The 13,060-nt window shown below is 36.0% G+C and overlaps 1 non-coding gene across 1 annotated transcript; it reads left to right on the top strand.

The window, feature by feature from the left end:
• Positions 1–259: 259 nt before the first annotated feature.
• Positions 260–366, top strand: LOC141682072 (small nucleolar RNA R71). Its single transcript, XR_012559476.1, has one exon. It is a non-coding gene; the product is annotated as a small nucleolar RNA R71 (small nucleolar RNA).
• The last annotated feature ends 12,694 nt before the right edge of the window (positions 367–13,060 follow it).

Genomic DNA, 13,060 nt, shown 5'->3' with positions numbered 1-13,060 from the left:
AGAATCGATCTTCATAGACAACTCCCTTAGTTGAGCAGTGATAGCCATAACTGTATCCACCTCAAGAACTCCTGCTACCTTGCTTTGTGGCAATCTCTTGGCTGGATACTGATATTCATTAGCAGCCATCAGTTCAATTAGATCATAAGCTTCCTCATAGCTCTTCGCCCATAATGCTCTGCCTACTGCTGCATCGAGCATGGGTCTGGACTGTGCTCCCAACCCATTGTAAAAATAAGTGATGATCATCCAATCAGGAATTCCATGATGAGGACACTTCCTAAGCATCTCCTTGTAGCGCTCCCAAGCTTCATATAAAGATTCTCCTGATTGCTGCACAAATTGAGTAAGAGTATTCCTGATTGTAGCTGTCTTGTCCATAGGGAAGAATTTAGTAAGAAACTTCTGAGAAAGATCTTCCCAAGTAGTAATCGAACCAGCTGGAAGAGAGTGTAACCAGCTCTTAGCCTTGTCCCTCAGAGAGAATGGGAACAGTCTCAGCTTCACAGCATCTTCAGAAACACCGTTGAACTCGAAGGTGTCGCAGAGCTCAATAAAATCCCTAATGTGTGTATTGGGATCTTCTGTTGGAGAACCCCAAAACTGGACTGAAGTCTGTACCCATTGAATTATGCCAGGCTTGATCTCAAAGGTATTAGCTGTGATAGCTGGTTGGACAATGCTAGATTGAATGTCATTGATCTTGATTTGAGAAAAATCCATCAAGGCTTTCGTTCGTGCTGTTGGATCTCCCATTGTAATGAGTAACTGAAACACGAACAAATAAACCGTGAAAGTAAAAGAATCCGAGTCAGTGAACTTTAACGACCACTGATGACAAGCACATAAACTAAAAATTAACACCGAGTCCCCAGCAGCGGCGCCAAAAACTTGTTAGGGCAAAAACACACGGTAATATTCACGCAAGTATACGTGTTCGCAAGTAGTATAAGATATAAATCAGATTCGTTCCCACAGAGACTGGTTTAGGTTAAGTTCAATTTATGCACATATGCAACAATGTATGGTTATCGCTCAATGCTAAGACAAATAACAAATTAGATTTTTATTAAACTAAGAGATTATACTAAATAATATTAACTAAGAGAATTAAGGTTGAATTAATATATATGACAAACATGGGATTCTAACTTCATTACTACTTCATGCAATAGCCTTATTGTTCTTAACCTTAGCATGTGATGGTGATTACACTAATCAAATAACACGAAACTGATAAACGCCAACTTTCGTTGCACGAGTACCATTCTACCAGACATCCACAAAAGATATAGAAGCTGAATAGACACCAATTATATTGAGACCCTATATGTCTATAGAATTTGACAACATAACGGTTTAAGCACAAGTTATCTATCTTGATTACATAGGGCAAGTAAAACGGTTAAAATTACCTACGAATCATGCATACACATATATGAACCTATGGTAGCATGGCAAGTTCTAAACCTCTATATTCACTTTCGCTTCAATAGAGATTAACATGCTATCTTATATGTTAGCTACGCACATAAGACGAATAAGCAGAACCAATACTAGGATATCAATCAATCACCACACACCAAGATATCGTAACAATTAACTATTGAAATCCATAAGTAAATCCGCTAGAACCCCATGATAACGATTAGCCCATAATCGAACTCATCATCACCATGGGTTCCCATGAAAGTAGGGTATAATTAAGGTCTTAATAAACTGAATAATGATTAAAGTACGAATAAACGAGATCTAGATTCAACAAGAACGAAAACGAGCATCCAAAGTTACAACTAATTCAAAGAATCACAAGTTGAAAACAAGATCTTTTTCAGAGTTGTTCTGTTCTTCTAGGTCTTCTCCTTGGTATCCCAATCTTCCCGGATGATGAAAACCCTTTTTTTTAAGTATATATACGCCCCTAGTGGACCTGGACCCTTAAAATCGTCAAATTCCACTCAAAAAAAGCTTTTTCAGCGAAATTAGCGACCAGCCTCCCCCTGAGCGGCCGTTCAGCTCTCCTGAGCGGGCGCTCAGCTCTCTTGGCGGCCGGTCAGCTCTCCTGGGCGGGCGCTCAGACAGCTTTTGGAAAAAATTCTGATGAATCTTGTTTTGGCCATAACTTGAGTTCTACTCGTCAGAATTAGGCGATTCAACTGCCCACGCGAATCTAACAAGATTCTCTACAACTTGAAAATGGCCTTGGCTTCCAAATATGATCACTTTTTATCATATTTCCTTTAAAAGATCCTTTCTTCATTTAACTGATACCTGAAATACAATAACACAAAAACACATCAAAATACCAACAACTTGGGTCCAAAATACCAATTTAAGCTTGTAATGAAGCGTTCCAAGTGGATATAAAATCCACTAATCAATGAGCTAAACCAATTTGAAAGGAATAAAGTTTGGAAGCTGGTACCCAAGCCCAAAGGAAGGAATCCTATTGACATAAAGTGGGTATTCAGAAATAAGATGGATGAAAATGGCATAGTAGTCAAGAATAAAGCTAGATTGGTTGCTAAGGGCTATTGTCAACAAGAAGGAATATATTTTGATGAGACCTTTGCTCCTGTTGCAAGACTTGAAGCCATCAGAATTTTTCAAGCCTATACAGCCCATACCAATTTTAAAGTCTATCAAATGGATGTTAAAAGTGCCTTTCTGAATGGAGATTTGGAGAAGGAAGTCTATGTCAGTCAATCTCCTGGTTTTGAAGATCCCAATTTTCCAGATTATGTCTATTATCTTTTGAAAGCACTTTATGGACTGAAGCAAGCACCTAGAGCCTGGTATGACACTTTGTCAAAGTTTCTCTTAGAAAATCATTTCACAAGAGGTAATGTAGATAAAACCTTATTCTTTGAAAATATTAATGGCTCTAGTATACTTGTTCAAATTTATGTAGATGATATTATATGTGGCTCTACAGAGGAAAAAATTTACAAAAAGTTTGCCAAATTGATGCAATGTAAATATGAAATGAGCATGATGGGAGAACTAACTTACTTTCTTGGTTTACAAGTTAAGCAAGTTAGTGATGGAATATTTATAAGTCAAACCAAATATATTTATGATCTTTTAAAGAAGTTTGACTTAATGGATTACACATCTGCAAAAACTCTCATGGCCATTGCTACCAAACTTGAATTAAACACTACTGAAAAGTCTGTAGATATTTCAAGCTATAGGGGTATGGTTGGCTCACTTTTATATTTTAATAGCTAGTAGGCCATATATAATATTAGCTACTTTTCTTTATTCTAGATTTCAGGATGATCCTAGAGAATCTCATTTAGTAACTATTAAGAGAATTTTCAGATATCTCAAAGGAACACCAAAACTTGGTATTTGGTATCCTAGAGATTCTGGTTTTTATCTTCTTGCTTAACTGCCATGGTTAGATTAAAACAAAACATATGAGTATAAAACTCAGCAAGTAACTATAAAGAAGTTCTACGATATCAAATCCCCAATATACTTTTACCAATTCTCAGGGCATTCTACTCTATTTGCTCTAGGTGACAGATTTCCATTTTTTTGGTTAAGGAAAGGTTATGAAGGAAAATTGTGGGGCTTTCAAGGAACAAGGCTCAAGCAGGGTGAAAGCCGACATTCATCACAAATCATTAAAGGATCAGAACAGATCTTTCAGAAAAAGGAAAGCAACAACATCTCACTATATGGAATCAATCATAAGTTCAACAGATTAAAAATCAGGGTTCTCGAACTTTAAGCTTTATATTATCATGATCAACTCTTTTCAAAGCAATATAAATCATTTTCATTTTCAAGAATCAATTACTGAACAGGATGTTTCAGTTCCTTTTTAAATAACCAATATAGAACTCTTGATTGGATCACTTTATCTTTCCATTTCATTATAATACGGGTGATCGGCCCGTACCGACCTCCATCCGGTCTTTAAGGTACCAATCGGCATAATTTCAGCCTTAAGTTGGACTAGCCCCGCTAGCCTCTTACCATGACTGGACTAGTCCCACTAGCCTCTTACGTCCCAATCCAATCCATCAGGAATTCGTTTGGAAAACCTTGAGTTGGAAAAAGATAGGTTTTCTAAAATTCATTTTATCATTACCAAGAATATGAAATCATTCAGACTCTTTCGAGTTGAAACTCATTCTCAAGTAAAATTTCAAGAAATCAAAGTTAAGGGAGTGATTCAAGACAAGCAAGGAACAACTCTAAGGATTCCGTATCAAGGATAACAAGGTGCTTAAATTAGAAGGATCAACATCTGTTTCAGGGATCAATAGGGTGATCAAGAAATAAGGTATCATTAAAAAGGGTTTGCAAAGGTAATTATAGGGTTCAATACAATTCATGGTTTAACAAATAACTTGAACAGAAAGGACAGGTTACCAAAGGCGGTAAGCTTATCAATAATAGTTTATCAAGATCAAAAACAGGGTATCTCAAGTCATTAACAGGGGTTCATTAATTAAACAGTTCAATACTCTACATAGTATGAACATTAACCTCTCTATAACCATTTCACAAGTAATGAGAGTTACTTGCCTGAATTTGCTTTCCTGAAGGTTGAACTACTGACACCTAGTATACTATTTCCTTTCCTAGCCTGAATGCCCTCACGCTCTGAATCTACAATAAAAAACCAAAATCTTAATCAGTTCTCAACTCTCGTTCTCGGAATGATCACTTAATACAATAGCTCGATTATACCCTTGACTCGAATATACGAGTATAGCTTATACACATAAGCACATAGCACATCACACATCATATACTTTACTCTTAACCTTTACACCCTTATATACTCGACCATCGTCTTATAAACATCCTTATCTCAACTCGATGTCAAATCATACTTTATATTAATACACATAGCTCTTTATACTTGAAATTCTTATACAAATTAAATAAACGACAAAACTTACAATAACGACCTAAAAGTCATCTTTAAGCCAACATGACAACCATAGTTAGCACAAATCAATCATCCCCTTTCTTTTATACCTTAATTCGAACCAAACATAGCAAATTAAGCAAAATTTTACATAAAATCCTTAACTAATCTTCATGATCAATTCCAACACTTAAATTAGAATTTGATCTTATTAAGTATTATAAACCATTCGTCCTTAACCAAAATCACAATCAAACCAGAACATGCATCATCAATTTCTCTTTTAAATCAACATTCAATCCCATTTCTTCCTAGTTAAAATTAGATTATACCAAGATCAAGTCACAAAAATGAATTTTCCTTTTTATTAGTACAATGTCGAACCAAAAATCTTCATCATGCAATCCTAAATTTTTATTTCTCAAGCATCCATTCAAATATACAATCCCAAATATCATAATAATCATTTCAATCAATCAATATACTTAACTCTCAAAAGAAACACAACCCTCATTGATACATGCATGCTAACATTAAGTAATTTATCTTCCAAACACTCTAATTAACCAATAATTTCCAAAGATAACATCAACAAGTCATTTACATTACTAAAAATCAATTTTGATCTTCTAAAAAATCAAGATTCCATTCGGGTTTTTCAAGAAGTGACACATGCAAATATTTTTCTTAATCCTTAAATCATTAATCATCCTAATATCAATCCATAATCACTTTAATTAACAAGAATCGAATCATTAACTTCCAAGACCAAAACCATTCAGGTTTTTCAAGAATAACACATACAATGATCAAAAGATCAAGTTTTGGTGTAGTAGAGTTCAGTATTTACATCATCACTCACCACCGGTTCATCGGAGTTCATCACCAGTGACGGTGGCCTCACGGTGGTGCCCTCATTCGAGGGTATTCTACCATAAAACCTCCGATTACTTCTAAAAATCATGACAACAAGCACATACAAGACATGATCACCATAAATTCACATCATCTTGCTTTTACAAAACAACAACTCAGCATAGCCGGACCTACACACACACACACAACCGCATGCAAGTATCAAACTATACATGCAAATGGATTAAAGCTCACATATGGAACAAGAATGAAATTCTATGGAAGAATCTCTAAAAATCAAGTGAAGGAGAGAGTTATATATCGAGAGGAAAAGAGAGAGAGAAGAGAGCTTCGAGAGTGAGAGAGAGAGATGAGAGAAAAAAAAGAAATGAGAGAATGAGAGTGTGGCCGGGTGGAAAAGAAAGGAAGGAGGAGGAAATGAGTGTATATATATGCTTAGAGGGCAGGGGCATTTTAGTAATTAACTAATCCCCTCTTATGATTGATTATTCCTTTCTTTTTACCCAAATATGATAAAAATCAAATATAAAATATATATCTCTCGGAAAGTCGGAAATTATTGCAAATGACAATTTTAATACGTAGATCTCGAAATCCAACCATTACTCATAATAAGATTTTGAGCGTACGGTTGATTTTATATGATTTTCGCAAGCTTGCCTTAATAATAACATTTTTCCACATAAAAATCAATTTAAAATGCAATGACCGCCAAATAAATCCATTCATCATTTTTAAAAAGTCTCTAGGACTATCATGAACATAACAAAACAAATCCCATGTTTTTATCTTACTCATATAATTTTATAAAAATGCGTGAAGGTTAAATAAACCTTTTTTTAAATCAAATAATTCCTTTAAATTCATAAAAATGTCACTGATCACGTAGTCATGCACACAAACAAGCAATCACACATACATGAACATATGACAACTCATGTCTGATCATAAAAAAAATTGTCCTTCTTTAATCTTTATCCTTTTCTACGCGTACCGGGTCACGTTCAGCCTGACGGCCCGACGCTCAGCATTTCAGTTACGCTTCTCATTATCATTATCGACCGACATGTCACTAGGATGAAATACTTTACTTAAACATTCATTTCACACAATCACTCATATTTCACATTTTATATTCTTTAAATCATTACTATGACGGGTTCTGTTCTACTTGACGGGCCGACAACACAGCTTAATTCCTAAGCTGACTCTTTAAATTGGAACGTTTTTATTTACGCTCCTATATTCTAATATACAGCAAAGACAATTAATCAACACTTAATCACATAATTATAATCACATCTCATAAGCATACTTTATTGACTTAATTACGTCACAAAATTCTCAGTCGTCACAGTCTATAAGTGAATAAGATACCTATTTTCTGTGACAGCACAAGTGCTATTGCAATAACTAAAAATCCAGTACATCATTCAAGGACCAAGCACATTGACATCAAGTACCACTTTATTAGAGAGCATGTTATGACTGGTATTGTGGAACTTCATTTTGTTCCAAGTGAGAAGCAACTTGCAGACATCTTTACCAAGCCACTTGATGAATCTACCATTACTAGGTTGGTAAGTGAGTTAGGTATGCTTAATTACTCTTAATTTGTTATGCTGTCTAAGCAATTTGAAATGTAGCCATAGTAAAATTTGGTATTTCCTGTCAAAAGATGAAATTTTGGCTAAGTCAGAATTTACATCTCGATGGATGTTCATTATCCGTTGAAAATGAATATCCATTTAATTTTATCATCCGTCAAAGTATCAATTATTACTCTGGGTACTTTTAATTCTTATCCGTCGAATTGCTACCGATCTTAGCCGTTAATTCTAGGCATTATCTGTTGAATTTACTTACAATCTATAAGTATACTTCGATGGATAATCATTAGAATTTTGACAGTTTTCTTTATTTTTTAAACGGCTGTTTTGGGCTAATTTGATTGATTACTTTATTTTACTTTTTAACTTTTGACAGTTTATTTCTGAGAAACTATATAAGCTTATTTCATTTTAATCTTTACTTTTATCTTTCTCAAGCAATTTCTCTAACTCTTTCTTCTCCAAAGCAAAAACCTTCTTCTCTGCAATTACTCTTACTCTCAGCAATGGCACCAATAGTCAAGATCATGTCCCAATCTGGGTTTGTTTATGAAAAGAATAACTTCGTCGCGCTAGTGAATAAGGAGATTGCTGCTTCTGAAGATTACCATAAGTGATGGATTTCATTAGAAGTTGCAAACTGAAATATGCTATGTTGGAGTCTCCTGTCATCTATTGTGAAGTGGTTGAGGAGATATGGACCACTTTTGTTTACAACACAAGTGACAAAATACTTACCTTCACTCTTAAAGGTAAAAACTACTACATGAACAGTGATATAATTCGTGCCTCCCTTCAATTACTTGAGAATAATACACCAATTCCACACACAGACACAGATGTGAGCTCTATGTTCACTTCTATGGATTATGCTTTTAACCCTGCCAAGCTAGATGAGGTTCGGAGAAAAAAGCCTCAGAAAGCAGTGGAGCTTTCTCTGTGTCTCTTTTAATTAAAGTGTTTTTTGGTTAAGTTAGTAATTTTGATGCTGTGACTTACTCACTTGTAAACATCTTATATATGCTGCTTAGTGATAAGTATCATAACTTTAATGAGTCTGTCTTGTTTGAATTAGGTTATAAGCTAGGAGATATTAAGAAAAGATCTAGGAACATATATTATGCTATATTTTTTATATTGCTAGCTAACTTTATTTCGGAGAATCTTATCATTCAGAACCCAACCAACAAGCTTGATTGTTGGGGTCAAGAAGAAGAGTCATTGCTAACCTGAATAGGGCAAACAACCTTAGTGAGGTTCCTCTAGTCTACCTACCAATCATGGAGGGGCCTCAGGTAATTGAGGTAAACACTACTTTCCCTGTTACTTCTCTATCACAAATTTCTTTGCCAACAACTATGGCTATGGCATCTTTTGTAGTGACCAAACATGTGCCTACCCAAGTCACAAAATCAAGAATTTCCAAATCCAAGTCAAATAAAGCCCACTCTAGTTACTCTCAAAAGAAACTAGTTTTAAAATCCACTAAAAACCAAGAGGGGAGTGTGGAGGGAAATGAGCCTGGTGAGGGACATGGTGAACATAAAAAAAACCCTAAGAATCGAATCCTCTCTTCGGGGCAATTAGCAATAATTTTTCTGTGGACGTCCGGTATTGCACGAATCAGAATTATAAATTTGACCAAGGGAATGGGACATGATGGAGAGTTGTGTGTAACCTAACCTAGCCACACTGCAGTTTCCCAATAAACTGTAGTGCTTAATAAGGATCTAAGCTCATTACTAGTTTCATCCTCCCAAAAGGATGTTACTATTGAAACAAGCTCTCAACCAAGAGCACAGGCCAAGAGGGTTAGGGACACAGACTCACCCCTAAACTTACATAAAAAAGAAGAAATCTAAGACACTTGGGGATAAATAGGGTGCACACATAGTGCAAATTGCAATCAAAGACTCAGTTATAGCACCTTCTCAAACTCAATTTGATGTGGCTCCTATAAATGTGGAGTCACAGCCAAAATATTTAATCACAGAAGCACCACACACACAAAACTCACCCACAAATTCTCTGGATGTGGATATGATTCACACATCAATTCCTGATTCTCCATCTTTAACTCTCATGGAGAAGCCCAAATCTACAGCAAGTGAGCATCATCTTTTAGATGATTTGTTGGCTCACTTGCCATTTCTTTCCGATTCTACTGAGAAATCTGTGCCAAATCTCAAATCAATCACCAAAGATTATACAGTACTTTCTACTCCAAACTCAGTCATTTAGACTATCTTGACGGATATTGTTCATCTGTTGACTAGTGATTGTATCTCGACGGATGTGCTTCACAGCAGTCATCCGTTGAAACTCTCAACTACTACCTTAACGGATGTTTCTCATCCGTTGACTATCACTGCACCACTTGAAATCTCAACTATTGTTACAAGTGCAGATGATCTAGTAGTTGTACAATCACTCCTAAGATTGAGGGAAGGGAGTGAACAGAGTGTGAGGCTGAGTTGCTCTCAGGCAAAAGGAGAGGAAATGAGTGAAAATATGCAAGCTACTTCTTCCAGCTTGGCAAAAGTGAGTGAGTGGAGTCCCACCTTAGTAGGTGAAGGTGAGGCTGTGAGGGTGGGAAGCCAAGGGGAGCCCTTGATGCAAGAAAAGAGAGATCATGAGAGAAAAGCAGGTACAGAAGAATGGGAAGAGCCCATTGTTAGTGAGTTAAGGGATGTCAATGAGGCTGAAAAGAAATAGCTATTTCAGCAAGATTATCAAGCTGTTTTAGACTTTGTCTCTTATGAAGCTGAGGCATTTACTTACCCTATTCCAGTTTATCAAGTTTTGGTTGAACATGATAATGTGGCTACTGAGAGAATTCTCAACTTAGTGCACACAACTGCCTCAATGTAAAGGGCCAATAATGCAATCACTGCCATGCCCCCCACAACTGGTGATGATTTTGAATATGCTAATGACTCATTTGGGGATGATGGTGAGGATGATGAAGAAGAAGACATGAACATAGGGGGAGATGCAGATATTCCATCATGGATGATGCACAAGGTATGCTCTTACCCACATCTCCAATCCACAATATTCAAGCTTATTCATGACACCCAAATAGCAGTTCAAGCATCCACAAGTGCCAGCACCAAGAGTTTACTTAAAGCTCACCTGGAATCTCTTCAACTACTGAAGATACAGGCTCTGAAACAAAGTCAGGATGTGGATGCTCTAAAGCAAGAAAATTCTGAAGTCAAACAAGATTTTGTAGCAAGGTTGGATGTTAGGCTTTCTAACACCATAATGACAGAAATAGCTCAAAAGCTAAGGAAGGAAGCTGATTTGAACAGGAAGGTTGAGGCCATGGATTCAAGACTGAAAAATATGGAGAAATCAATGGCCAAGCTACTCACAAATCAGGAAACTCAAACAAGTCTGTTCTAATAGTTGGTGGCTGCACAGACCTCAAACTTTACTCAGCTTGATGCCAACAAAAAGGGGGAGAAAGTCTCTATCATTCTAGTTAGCCAGGAAGAGTCACCTAGTGAGGGGGAGAAAGTGCTCAATATAAATGTCAGCAAGGTAATAGTTCCATCAATTGCCTTCACAAAGCCACCAATGCTTGATAGCATTGATTTAATCAACATAGCAGCAGCTGAATTGGAGTTGAATGAAAAATGGAAGAAGCTTGATGAGAACATCAAGAAGACATTTTGTCCAATTGAGAAACAAGACAAAGTCTTTTCTCATTTCTCTCAATTGATATCAATTTCAGCAAATGACATGAGCTTAAGAAACATGGAAAAGGGATAATCCTTATCAATCAAATCTCCAAAGGTGTTAGGAATATGTTGTGAACTTGATGAAAATTATACAAAACACCTTAGTAGATTTAACTTAGTGAATTTTGTAGTACTCGATGGATGATCAAATATAGTCCTGATGGATGATTCAATATAGTCCCCATGGATGATGATTTAACATTCATCGAGTGAGTAGCTTATGTAATAATAAGTATTGTAGCACATTTCTGCAAACAACTATGTGTAGATTTCTTAGATGCTTATGAGTCATGTTGACTACTATTAGATAAGCAGAATAGGTTGATTAATTTTAAATATGAGATGTCTTGTAATTTTGCATAAGTGAAATGGAGTCAAGTTTCAAATAGCTACCCGACGGATGATCAACAAAGCTACCCGACGGATGATCAACAAAGCTACCCGATGGATGATCAACAAAGTTACTCGACGAATAATAAGCATGTACCCGACGGATGATCAATTCAAATATCTGTTGACAGTGACAACACGGTCACATGCGTTGGGTGTTTGCAAAAGGAATGTGGCAGCCTATTTAGCAGGAAATTGAGAACAAAGAAGCATTACCACTTTCATGCAAGTTATGGAGATTTTCAAAGATGCTGGAATAGAGTAATGAAGCAGCATGGAGTTAGACTTGATAGGTTTTGTTTTATTATCCTGTCTTAATACCATGTAAACTTGGTGATATATAAACCAAGTGTAGCTAGTAGAACAAAAAACTAAGCAAACACATTTTAGGAGAGAAATAGAAAAAGCTGTATTTGTCAAGAATTTCTCTGTAGTTTGTTTGTTCAACTTGTAAAGCAGCTGTGAGCCAATTTGACCTTCAAAGAGTTCTCAAATCGATATATATATATATATATATATATATATATGTATATATATATATATATCTGGTGGATACATTCAAATCCACCAGAAAGTTTTAAAGACTTGTGTTTTTATTACTTTGTGTTTGATTTATTTAATCCTTTCATTCCGCACTTTGCAAATTAAAACACATATATATCTGTCGAGTTAAGAACTGTTTTTAAATCTTAAAAAAGAAGCTAGAATTACATTCAACCCCCCTTCTGTAATTCTTGTTGTATTGTTAGGGAATAACAATTGGTATCAGAGCTAGCTCTTGAAGTACAAAGAGTGTAAAGATCACAACAAACAGCAAGATAAATAAGAAGGATATTGAAGTTAAAATTCCTTTTCTGGACAAGGAAAATTATCACCACTGGAAGGTGAAAATGCATCTACATCTTCTTTCTCAAGATGAGGCCTATGTGGATTGCATAGAGAGAGGTCCTCATGTACCAATGAGAGCTGCAACAGACAATGACCCATCTGTTCCCAAGCCTAGGCATGAATGGTCAGATCTTGATATTGAGCAAGTCAGGAAAGACAAGAAGGCCATGAATATATTGTTCAATGGAGTTGATGGTGATATGTTTGATAACATCATTAACTGCAAAACAGCCAAGGAGATTTGGGATACTATCCAGATTACTTGTGATGGTACTGAGCAAGTAAGGGAGAATAAGATGCAGCTGCTAATTCAGCAATATGAGCACTTCCATTGTGAAGATAGTGAGTCTCTCACTGATATTTTTAGTAGATTTCAAAAACTACTAAATGCTCTGAAGTTGCATGGAAGAGTCTATCAGACAAAAGACTATAACCTCAAGTTCCTTAGATCTCTTCCAAAGGAGTGGAAACCAATGACAATCTCATTGAGAAATTCTCAGGATTACCATGAGTTTACCTTGGAGAGATTGTATGGAATCCTGAAAACTTATGAGCTTGAAATAGAGCAAGATGAGAGGATGGAGAAAGGAAGGAAGAAAGGAGGGTCCATAGTACTGGTTGCTGAGTTAGAGAAGGAGAAAGAGATGAAGGTAGAAGCT

This window comes from Apium graveolens, chromosome 8, assembly GCF_009905375.1.
Source record: "Apium graveolens cultivar Ventura chromosome 8, ASM990537v1, whole genome shotgun sequence".
Classification (NCBI taxonomy): Eukaryota; Viridiplantae; Streptophyta; class Magnoliopsida; order Apiales; family Apiaceae; genus Apium; species Apium graveolens.
Note: the sequence above shows the minus strand (reverse complement) of the source record. Positions and strands in the feature narration are given on the sequence as shown.